Source organism: Cydia amplana, chromosome 8 (genome assembly GCF_948474715.1).
Source record: "Cydia amplana chromosome 8, ilCydAmpl1.1, whole genome shotgun sequence".
Lineage (NCBI taxonomy): Eukaryota > Metazoa > Arthropoda > Insecta > Lepidoptera > Tortricidae > Cydia > Cydia amplana.
The window spans coordinates 10537224-10548356 of NC_086076.1; positions in this window are offsets into that span (position 1 = coordinate 10537224).

Below are 11133 nucleotides of genomic sequence, written 5' to 3' on the forward strand. Positions count from 1 at the left end.
GATGAGGCGCTGACCAGATAAAAAATAAAAACGTTAAACCTAAATTTTTCAAACCTGTTTGTTGAAGGAGAGACAAGTCAAATTTAAAAACCTAATAATGGCGTTACTAAGTTAGTGAGAGACCTGCTTAAGTTTTTAGGGTTCCGTAGCCAAATGGCAAAAAACGGAACCCTTATAGATTCGTCATGTCTGTCTGTCTGTCTGTCTGTCCGTCTGTATGTGACAGCCACTTTTCTCCGAAACTCTCCAGAACTATACTCTTGAAACTTGGTAAGTAGATATATTCTGTGAACCGCATTAAGATTTTCACACAAAAATAGAAAAAAAAAAACAATATATTTTGGGGGTTCCCCATACTTAGAACTGAAACTCAAAAAAATTTTTTCATCAAACCCATACGTGTGGGGTATCTATGGATAGGTCTTCAAAAATGATATTGAGGTTTCTTATATCATTTTTTTCTAAACTGACTAGTTTGCGCGAGAGACACTTCCAAAGTGGTAAAATGTGTGTCCCCCTGTAACTTCTAAAATAAGAGAATGATAAAACTAAAAAAAATATATGATATACATTACCATGTAAACTTCCACCGAAAATTGGTTTGAACGAGATCTAGTAAGTAAGTAGTTTTTTTTTTAATACGTCATAAATCGCCTAAATACGGAATCCTTCATAGGCGAGTCCGACTCGCACTTGGCCGCTTTTTTTATTGTGCTGTTAACTCTCATAGTATCTTTTATAATGTCATAATCAGGGGTCGGACAAAAGTGCGGATGACGTAAAAATGACGTAATCTTGCACACAGGATGATGTTTGAGTTTGTATTTAAACTTCCGTGTGACATGTAGTAACAAAGTAGTATTAATGAAGTAACAAAATAATCGTAAATAAATCCATGGAATTAATAATACAGGTGGTAGGGTGATGTAGTGAATAATAGTTATTTGTACAACAAGAGATCAAAGTTTGATATTTCTTCGAGTGCTTATTTTGAGTCACGTGCAAGCGAAAGATTCTATAGTAGATTGACGAGCGTAGCGAGTGAATCTAATTTAGAATCTTGAGCGTAGTAAGGGACTCAAAAGCGCACGAGATGTAAATAACTTTGATCTCGTGTAGTACACAACATTTTTCACCTCAGCAGTGAGAACATATTAGAGAACCCGAAAAATGTATTCCTTCTTCATCACTTTCCTCTATTCACTCATGTTTTCTTAAGATATACCAACAATTAAATTTTCACCTCAGCAGCTCGAACAAGGGTACTTTGCTACTTAAAAACAGTGAGCAAAATCGCATTTTGCTCACTGAGTGAGCAAAATCGCATTTTGCTCATTTTGTCTCACTGTTTTTAAGTAGCAAAGTACCCTTGTTCGAGCTGCTGAGGTGAAAAATAAATTTCACGAAACTTGCCACAATATTCGAGTAAAGATGACATTTTAGAGCGTTTTCTTATACATTAGTAAATATAAATTTTAGCTAAATATAATCGTGAAGATACAATAGCTAAACAATAACGAAGTAAATTTATTGTTCATCTGATTGACAATGTGTCAGTCAAAAACGTACTTACTCATTTCAAGTGGCGATATCGTTTAATAAAGAGGTTGATAAATGATAAGTGATAATTGTTTATGAAAATCAAAAATACTATTTGAAATCATCCTATAAGTGGTTTGACGTCATCCGCACTTTTTGTCCGACCCCTGGTCATAATGGTAAGTAAAACATATTAAATACTTACCATTATGACATAATAAAAGAATTGGTGAGTCAATACGTAGGTAATCTAAGATCTCTTTAAAGACCGTCTAAGCTAACTTTACACATAATAAGTGAACAGAACAGAGTGTGGGAGTGTCATTATAATTATGTCATATTTTCATGGTAATTTGCCGTTAGTTATGACATTGCTAATGCAGATGCAGAGTTAGCTTGGGCCGACTCTAATTATATCACTGTCTACGCCATGCAAAGACAGTGACTTGTATGGAGATTTCCAGTTATTATTAACTAGCGACCCGCCCCGGCTTCGCACGGGTTAACAAATTATACATAAACCTTCCTCTTGAATCATTATAGATATATAATATAATAGATATTTAAAAAAACTGCATCAAAATCCGTTGCGTAGTTTTAAAGATCTAAGCATACAGACAGACAGACAGACAGGGAAGTGACTTTGTTTTATACTATGTAGTGATAGTGATAGTGATATTGATATATCTCTGGTTCAACGGATATCGTATGCATTGGCCATACATATACATATAGGTACATGACAATGCGGCCAATCTTTTGGGTGCACGGCCTGATGTCAGAGATTTCGAGAGTGCAATCATACTGTAAACTTGCTAAACAATGCTTGACAGAAAGCCATAACCATAAACTTAATTACGTACTGTTAAGTTTTAGTTAAACGTTTATGTAAATGTAATGAAAAACAATAAAATTCATATAAATGTATTTATTTATTCGAAATTACGACATACAACCAAAGGCATATAATATGTAAAACAATACAATGAAGAGACCTGTCAACGAATTGTGCGTGCTGTGTTTGCTTGCCTGTAAAAAAAACATAATATTGCTGTTTAGGAGTGTTTTTCTAAATAAAAAAAACCCTTATAGCATGATGTCGGGCCCTGGTCCCGTAGACAAAATGCCATTCGATAACGCTACCTAGCTAACGAAACGCAACTATCAATGTCACATTAATATGGAAGAGTGATAGAGAGACACAAAGCGATTCGATGGCGAAGCGATAGCGATGGTCACCTTGGTTAGGCACTTGGAGGATATAATCAAACGGAGACGCCATATCTGTAACTTTCTGTACAAAACAGTCTGCCGATTTTTGCGGGGGAGGGGAACGTCAAATGTATGCGTAACGTAAAAATAGCCATGTCAGATAAACGTCAGTCCATACATTGTGTATGACCGTTGGCCGCCTATTTTCGACAGAGGGGAAAGCCTGTTAATAGCTACTCCGTTTAGTTGTATCCTCCAAGGTTAGGCAGGATCAGTGTAGGGTTTCGTTAACCCGTCGTCTAGACAGCCTTGAACGGGGGGCTATTATAGTTCGTTTTTTTTAGCATTAGAAATAAGGTAAACAATCTTGACGTGTCTTTTTATTGAAAAACATGTTTTAAAAATAAATAATGGCGAATATGTAACAATTATAAATCTAATACGATCATTTATATTATTCTTCTGCTTTCATAAGTAATTGTTAGTGATTTTTAAAAAGCGTTTTTCAATTAAAAGACATGTCAAGATCGCTTACCTTCTTTCTAATGCTAAAAAAACGAAGTATAGTTGATAATTATAATTATGTACCTACTTACATGATAAGCAAAAACGCGTGTTTTTGCAGCATTTGTAGGTAGGGGAGCCTTTTTGCGTAAATTCAAAAACCGCGTTTCTATATTTTTCATTGAAAGTTATACTTTCATGAATTTTCACATATTTTTGGACCTATGGTTCAATTTAAATGTTATTAATAACGTGAAAGGGAGGTATTTTTTTAAGAAGTGAATATTTTTGCCTACTTTTTAGGGTTTCCTAGACACCTAGAAACCCTTATAGTTTCGCCCTGTCCGTCCGTCTGTATGTCCGAGGCTCCGTGATCGTTAGTGCTAGAAAGCTGCAATTTTGTATGGCTATATAAATCGTGCATTGCGGCAGAACGGCAAAATAAAAACTATAAAAAATATTTTTTTAGAGTACCTCCCATACACAATCTTTTATTTTATCGTTGAATAGGTTTTTCAAGACGAATAAGTCTCTAAAAAGCATTTTTGATAAAGTTAATATTTTCGGAAATAATCACCCCGAAAGAAAAAAAATATGTGTCGGCCTCACCTCAAAAGAACCTTTGGTCCAAAAATATGAAAAGAATCGTGAAGAAAAAGCTTAATAAATACTTTCAATAAAAACTATAGCGAACATTATCGGTTCAGTCGTTTATGAGTTAGTGCAGAAAATCTTCTCTTCTTAGTAAAAAAATGTACAAAGTGCTGGAGGGCGATTTTTGAATTTCGATCATTCGATTTCGTCACTCGAAAATCAGTGGAAAACGCTGAAATGCTGATTTTTTTAATACGAGCGATTGAAATTGGTAATCTAGTGTTATTGACTACTCGTTTTCAATTCTAGTAGTAGAATTTACATGACTAGTAATGGAGATATTATTGAATGAAATACACGAAATCGAGTGGTCGAAATTCAAAAATCGGCCCCCTGCAAAGGTTATATATTTCGGGGATCTTGGAAACGGCTCTAACGATTTCGATTAAATTTGCTAAATGGGGGTTTTCGGGGGCGAAAAATTCGATCTAGCTAAGTCTTATCTCTGGGAAAACGCGCATTTTTGAGTTTTTATATGTTTTTCGAACAACGCTCGCGGTATCCCATATATTGTAAATTTATATGTTTCGGGGATTCGATTTATACGCGACGAAACGCAACTGTCACTGTCGCACTAATAAAAAAAAAAGCGGCCAAGTGCGAGTCGGACTCGCCCATGAAGGGTTCCGTATTTAGGGAATTTATGACGTATAAAAAAAAAACTACTTACTAGATCTCGTTCAAACCAATTTTCGGTGGAAGTTTGCATGGTAATTGAAATTGAAATTATTTATTTCGAACAAAAGTCCATAATGTGTTAGTAACATAAATACTAATTCTTAAAGCTAGGGTTAGTACAAACATAATCTTAAAACAAATTCTGACACACTGGGGCATGTAGCTGCACCCAGTTAGTCCCACCGGTCGGCCAACGTGCACAGGATGGTATTGGAGCTGGCGCGCCACCGCCTCAACAGCGAGCTACACCGCTTGCTGATGATCGCGTGGAAGCCATCGATCCGTCCCTCCGTGAACATATAATACTCGAGGCGCTACAGTGTCGCGGCAGCCCGAACACCACCCTGTACGCATTGTTGTACTGGACCCGCAGAGCGCTGTATGCTCGCTGCGTATAGCTGATCCATAGGCTGCACGTGTAGAAGGACTGGCAATATGCTTTAAAAAGCGTAACCTTCACCTTCTCTGTATATCGTGCGAACCTACGAGCAAGCATATTGCAGCGCACAGCCAGCGCTCTGCGTTCCCTCTCAATGTCCATATTGTCGCACATGTCATCAGTGACCCAGTGGCCCAAATACTTAAAATGCTTCACTTGTGCTAAAGGAGTGCCACAAAGACTCACAGGGGGCACATTATAGGTCTTATTACCCGCTTTGATCTCACTTTTGCTAGCATTGTATTTGATCTCATGGGCCTCCGCGTACGACTCACATTTGCGCAATAAACTAATTAAACCACCCACTGAGGGGCTCAGCAGCACCATATCATCCGCGTAGCTGATGTTATTAACGCGCACTCCGTCTATGGAACATCCCACACTGGCACTGCTGAGCTCCTCGAGCAGTTGATTCATATATAGGTTGAAGAGGCGGGGCGAACTTAACCCCCCTTGCCTCACCCCGCACGTAATGTACATTAGGGTGATTCAAAAAATAAAATTCTTGATTTTGTATTTTCCACAAGGCTCTTTTTGTTCCATATCACCTCTTATATCCCTATGCAAAATTTAAACGAAATTGAATAATATTTAGGGGTCGCTATGAAATGATACTTTTTCGAGTACAAAGAAAAGCAGTATTTTTTTTGTATATGGTACTTTTATTGCAAATTTTCAACTTATGTTATTAACATTTAAGTAAAATTAGTAGAATATAACAAAGTTGCATTATAATCATATTATCTTTAAATGCAATGCAATTTTTTTTTTTTATATAAACTACGACCATTTATTGTAATAAGACTTTAGTATAAGATTAAAACTAATTGCTATACCCTGTCCGGGTTCATGTTCACATATGTGTACCTTGTATACTTATAATGTTGTACATGATTGCAATGATTAAATGATTTAATGATAAATCAATAATTCAATACCCTACTTTTCCTTTTCTCCCGAGCTCATTTTCAATACGTTAGATTTCGACGCAACTGGATATTTCTTTCTGTGAATAGGTATCAAAGACACGGAGAAGATATTGTTTTTGTTATTCATTTTTTGTGATGCTAGAATTGTATTTTAAAGCAACACCTCGCTCTGCGCAGTCATTTACCACTTTCAATTGGTGGACTTTTTCCTGCATTTCAGTGTAAATTTCATCAGTATGCCACTCTGAAGGATCTTTCACTAGAAATGCTTGTGACTTGTCTTGGCCCTCATTGACAAGCAAGTCAAACAGAGTTTTCGTTCTTTGAGTAAAAAAAATCTCTAATGGCAATGGCTGCTGTATTTGAAAGGTTTTTCCCTCTGGTCTTTTCAAAGATTTTTTGTTGGCGGTTTTTGGAGATTTTGAACCATCATTCTTTTTTCTCGGGTGTAATTCTTGGATCGAATAAAGAAAGACCGATCAATTGCTCTGAAAAGTACCAGAGGTGACGGCGAAATGCTTTCAGAGCAGTGGTGCTAATCTTCTTGTTAGGATAGTCTTGAAGCTGTGATATGAAGTTTGCATCGTTAAGAGGTGCTTTTGCTGCTACCGGAGCTTCGTTCCAATATCGCCCGTAGAGGAGACTCACAAACAGGGATAGCTGTGTAATCGATCCACCTGCTGCTGTCAGTCTGAATTGGTCTTGAAATAGATATATTTTTAGACAGTAAATAGCTTTCGCCATCCAGCGAGCATGATGTAAAGCCCCAGGCTTGCGGAACTTAGCTTCAGCAGTTATCTACGAGCCGCCGAGGAAGATACGGCACAAATTCAGCAGTTCAAGGTAATCATCTCTGGGTTGTTGATGGTTTATCGCCTCATTGTAGTATTGACTCATTTCCTGGTGTAATGCAATGAGTTCCGCGTTCTCATACAAATTTTCGCTGCCAACTGAGAATTCTTCCTGTTTTATCTCCGGCCATTTCTTTTGGAAACGTTTGAACAGACCAATATCAGGACCACTGCTCGATCCGAACAAAGCTTTGAAAACATCAGAAAGAATTATTTCGAGAACATGGTGTCGACAAGCAATCCAAACTAGTTCTTTGTCTAGAGCTTTCTCAATCAAAGTACATGCACCCAATCTGTCTGTCTGTCTGTCTGTCCGTCCGTATGTCACAGCCACTTTTTTCCGAAACTATAAGAACTATACTGTTGAAACTTGGTAAGTAGATGTATTCTGTGAACCGCATTAAGATTTTCATACAAAAATAGAAAAAAAAACAAAAAATTTGGGGGGTTCCCCATACCTACTTAGAACTGAAACTCAAATTTTTTTTTCATCACACCCATACGTGTGGGGTATCTATGGATAGGTCTTCAAAAATGATATTGAGGTTTCTAATATCATTTTTTTCTAAACTGAATAGTTTGCGCGACAGACACATCCAAAGTGGTAAAATGTGTGTCCCCCCCTTGTAACTTCTAAAATAAGAGAATGATAAAACTAAAAAAAATATATGATACATTACCATGCAAACTTCCACCGAAAATTGGTTTGAACGAGATCTAGTAAGTAGTTTTTTTTAATACGTCTTAAATTACGGAACCCTTCATGGGCGAGTCCGACTCGCACTTGGCCGCTTTTTTTTTATTCCCCACCGTAAATTTAGTAAGTACCTATGTATTATGGTGGGCAACAAATAAATTCGACCAATCATAGTGTCGCATTGCCTATGTTTTGTCCCTCACGGAGGCACGCGTATACCACTTCTATAGGATCCTACCTTCTATGGTCCCTTCACACAGTATACAATACATGACTACTGCTATCATTACTTGTAAAAACTACGTGGTAACTTAATTATTCTTGAATAAAATAAAATAAAGGTTTATTTACTTCAAAACCAGAACCGTGCAGCTAATGATTATTTAGATCAGTTCTCACCCCAGAGCAGGATATGCTCTTTAAGATGACATCGTGGAACTCCTGAGCCAATCTTCCGGGAGTGGGGTTCGAACAGCCCTTCAGAGCGTTCGCCGCGCACGTCAAACCCAGGTCCATGATGCTACACTCCTCCTGTGAGCAAACGATACATTGTTAGTAGCAGTAGTTATATATATGGTACCCAAAAATGTGCCTATGTTACTCCCCACTGGGTAACAATGCTCCAACAGTTTTTATATGGAAACTATATCACAACCTCATTTAAGTGTTAAAACATGATAGTAGTGATGGTTTTATTCAAATCGGCATAATCACTACATAGTATAAAACAAAGTCGCTTCCCGCTGTCTGTCTGTCTGTATGTATGCTTATATCCCGCCCCGGCTTCGAACGGGTAAACAAATTATATATAAACCTTCCTCTTGAATCACTCTATCTATAAAAAAACCGCATCAATATCCGTTGCGTAGTTTTAAAGATCTAAGCATACATACAGACAGACAGACAGACAGACAGCGGGAAGCGACTTCGTTTTATACTATGTAGTGATATATCAACACACCTACCACAATATAATAATTATAAAATTTTAATTAAATTTCGATATTTGAAGGAAATTTTGGAGCAAATCAGCTACATTTTACGATACTAAGTAAGTATGTAGCTAAGTTTCGAAGAAGTCATTTATAAGCATAACAGTTTGAACCCGCGATCTATAAGCTTAGTAGTCTTATCGATCGGCCACCGTGAGTAAAGTGAGTTTCAAATTGGATAGTCCCTAAGGATAATAGAACGGAAAAGACGGCGGCGGTGGCTCACCTTTTTAGACAATTCCAGTGAGCCGTTCACTGCACGTCCATCAGTAGCCATTCGTTTAGCTAAGTTGGACGTCAAGGCGTTTGAGCAAGATTCCATATCACGATTCTTTTCTTGAATGCATTGAAAGCCACCTTCCTTAACAAACACTGGAAATGCATACAAACATTAATCGCATAATTTCTACTCGTACCCGGCTGCAAAAGGTACTTAATGGATGCATTATGAGTGAGATGAGAGCCACTCATAAAGTGTCCGTGCACTTGATGAATTAATTCCATTCATAGAGTGGGGTTGCGGTTTTGCACATGTGTGTAGGTACATTAACAGGAACGTAATTGCATAATAATAGTTTTTCTACTCCAGCACTTAAATGTGTCAATTAAATGACTGACAGTGATATCTAAAGCAATGTCATTTGAATGCTTTGTCTATAGGCTCATAAGATGACTGCTAGCAGTCATCTTATGAGTATAATACAACTGCTTTATTTTTTTTAAAGATACAAGTTCCGATCATCTTGATTGAAAGAGGTATGTTTTCATTTACAATAATAACTCTTTTTTTTTTTAAATAATAACTCAATTTTTTTAAATAATAACTCTTTTTTTTAATAATACCTCTTTTTTTTTTAAATAATAACTCTTTTTTTTAATAATAACTTTTTTTTTTTTTTTTTTTTTTTTTTTTTTTTTTTTTTTGCTGCAGCTGTCATAGAAAAAGTAATGTATGCAACAGCTCATAATTGGTTCTTAAAATTCTCGGGTCTTTTTTTACAAAACTCGACTACGTCTCGTTTTGTAACTTCGACCCTTGAATTTTAAGAACCCTTATTATATCACTGTTGCATAAACTACTATTATGCAACAGTGATATAATAAGGGTTCTTAAAATTCAAGGGTCGAAGTTACAAAACGAGACGTAGTCGAGAAAAAAAAAAAAAAAAAAAAAGAGTTATTATTAAACAAAAAGAGATTATTAAAAAAAAAGAGTTATTATTTAAAAAAAAAAGAGTTATTATTGTAAATGAAAACATACCTCTTTCAATCAAGATGATCGGAACTTGTATCTTTAAAAAAAATAAAGCAGTTGTATTATACTCTATAGGCTCTATGAGCCTATAGACAAAGCATTCAAATGACATTGCTTTAGATATCACTGTCAGTCATTTAATTGACACATTTAAGTGCTGGAGTAGAAAAAGTATTTTTTTCTACTCCCGTACTTTTATTTGTCATGTAAAGGGTTATGCACACATCTTTAAAACCACACCTTATAGTTGTCAAGACGAGTCTTTAGTCTATTCCCAAAAACGCGTTTGTGCATCCACGCAGTATCTTTTTGGCACTTTTCGATACTTCATGTAATGACCACTTAAAAAATATTGTATGAAATACATTGTTGCCAACCTTATTAATTAAATGTCATCTCTGACAAATAAGAGAACCATAGACATTTTTTTAATTTCATTCATTCTTTTTCCGCCCGCACCCTCCATTCTTTGCTAAAGTCCGTCAACCAAATCTTGTCAGTAGTAAAAGGCGGCAAATTTGAAAAATCGCGGGTTAGCAACACTGTGTTCAAATAATTCCAAAACGCGTGTCATCTGTGTTTTATCTGTGGAATGTGGATCGTGAATGACAGCCGTCACCTTATTTGTTTTCATTTGGTTTTCATTCTGAATCGTTTCTGTTTCAAGAGATATTTCTGCTGTCACCATTAAATACCAATACATTAAAGAAGATTAAGCAAAGCTAAGGGGCCTACAATGTACAATCATGCTCGTTGATGGTAAACATTACTAAAAATTGAGGTTATGACAAGTATTGGAAGAACTCTTTCGAACTTTTAAGATTATGTTCAGTTTTTTTGTTTTAGGGTTAAAAGGCATAAATAAAATTAAAACGTATGCCTAAATCTATCCAACAAGACCATAAATTGTGTCCTGGAAACCGTCCATAGGCCCACATGTCAAATATTTTCAGCAATCAGTTGTGACTATTTACAAAGGTAAACCTTTTAAACAGTATTAAGAGCCATTATTATATCGCCGTTCTTTCGCAATATCTACCTAATCTATACATGTTTGTTGCAGGATTAAATCTTGCCCAATATAAGGCGTTCGTAGTAGGTAGTATCTTTTCAGACAATACTTACCTATGGCGGTTTATGTACGTGTACAACGCAACCAAGTCGAAAAGTGACCCTTATCTTATTTACCTTTAAATTAAATAAACACCTAAATATCAGTTGTTTTATTTTTAATATGTATATTGTACAATATATACCAATCAAAAAAATTACACAGGTATGTCATATTCATCCAGAACAGTACACTAATTTACATTAACAAGTGGCATATTATATTGTAAATAACAAATATATGCACTATCTAATTATCTGCATTTTGATATG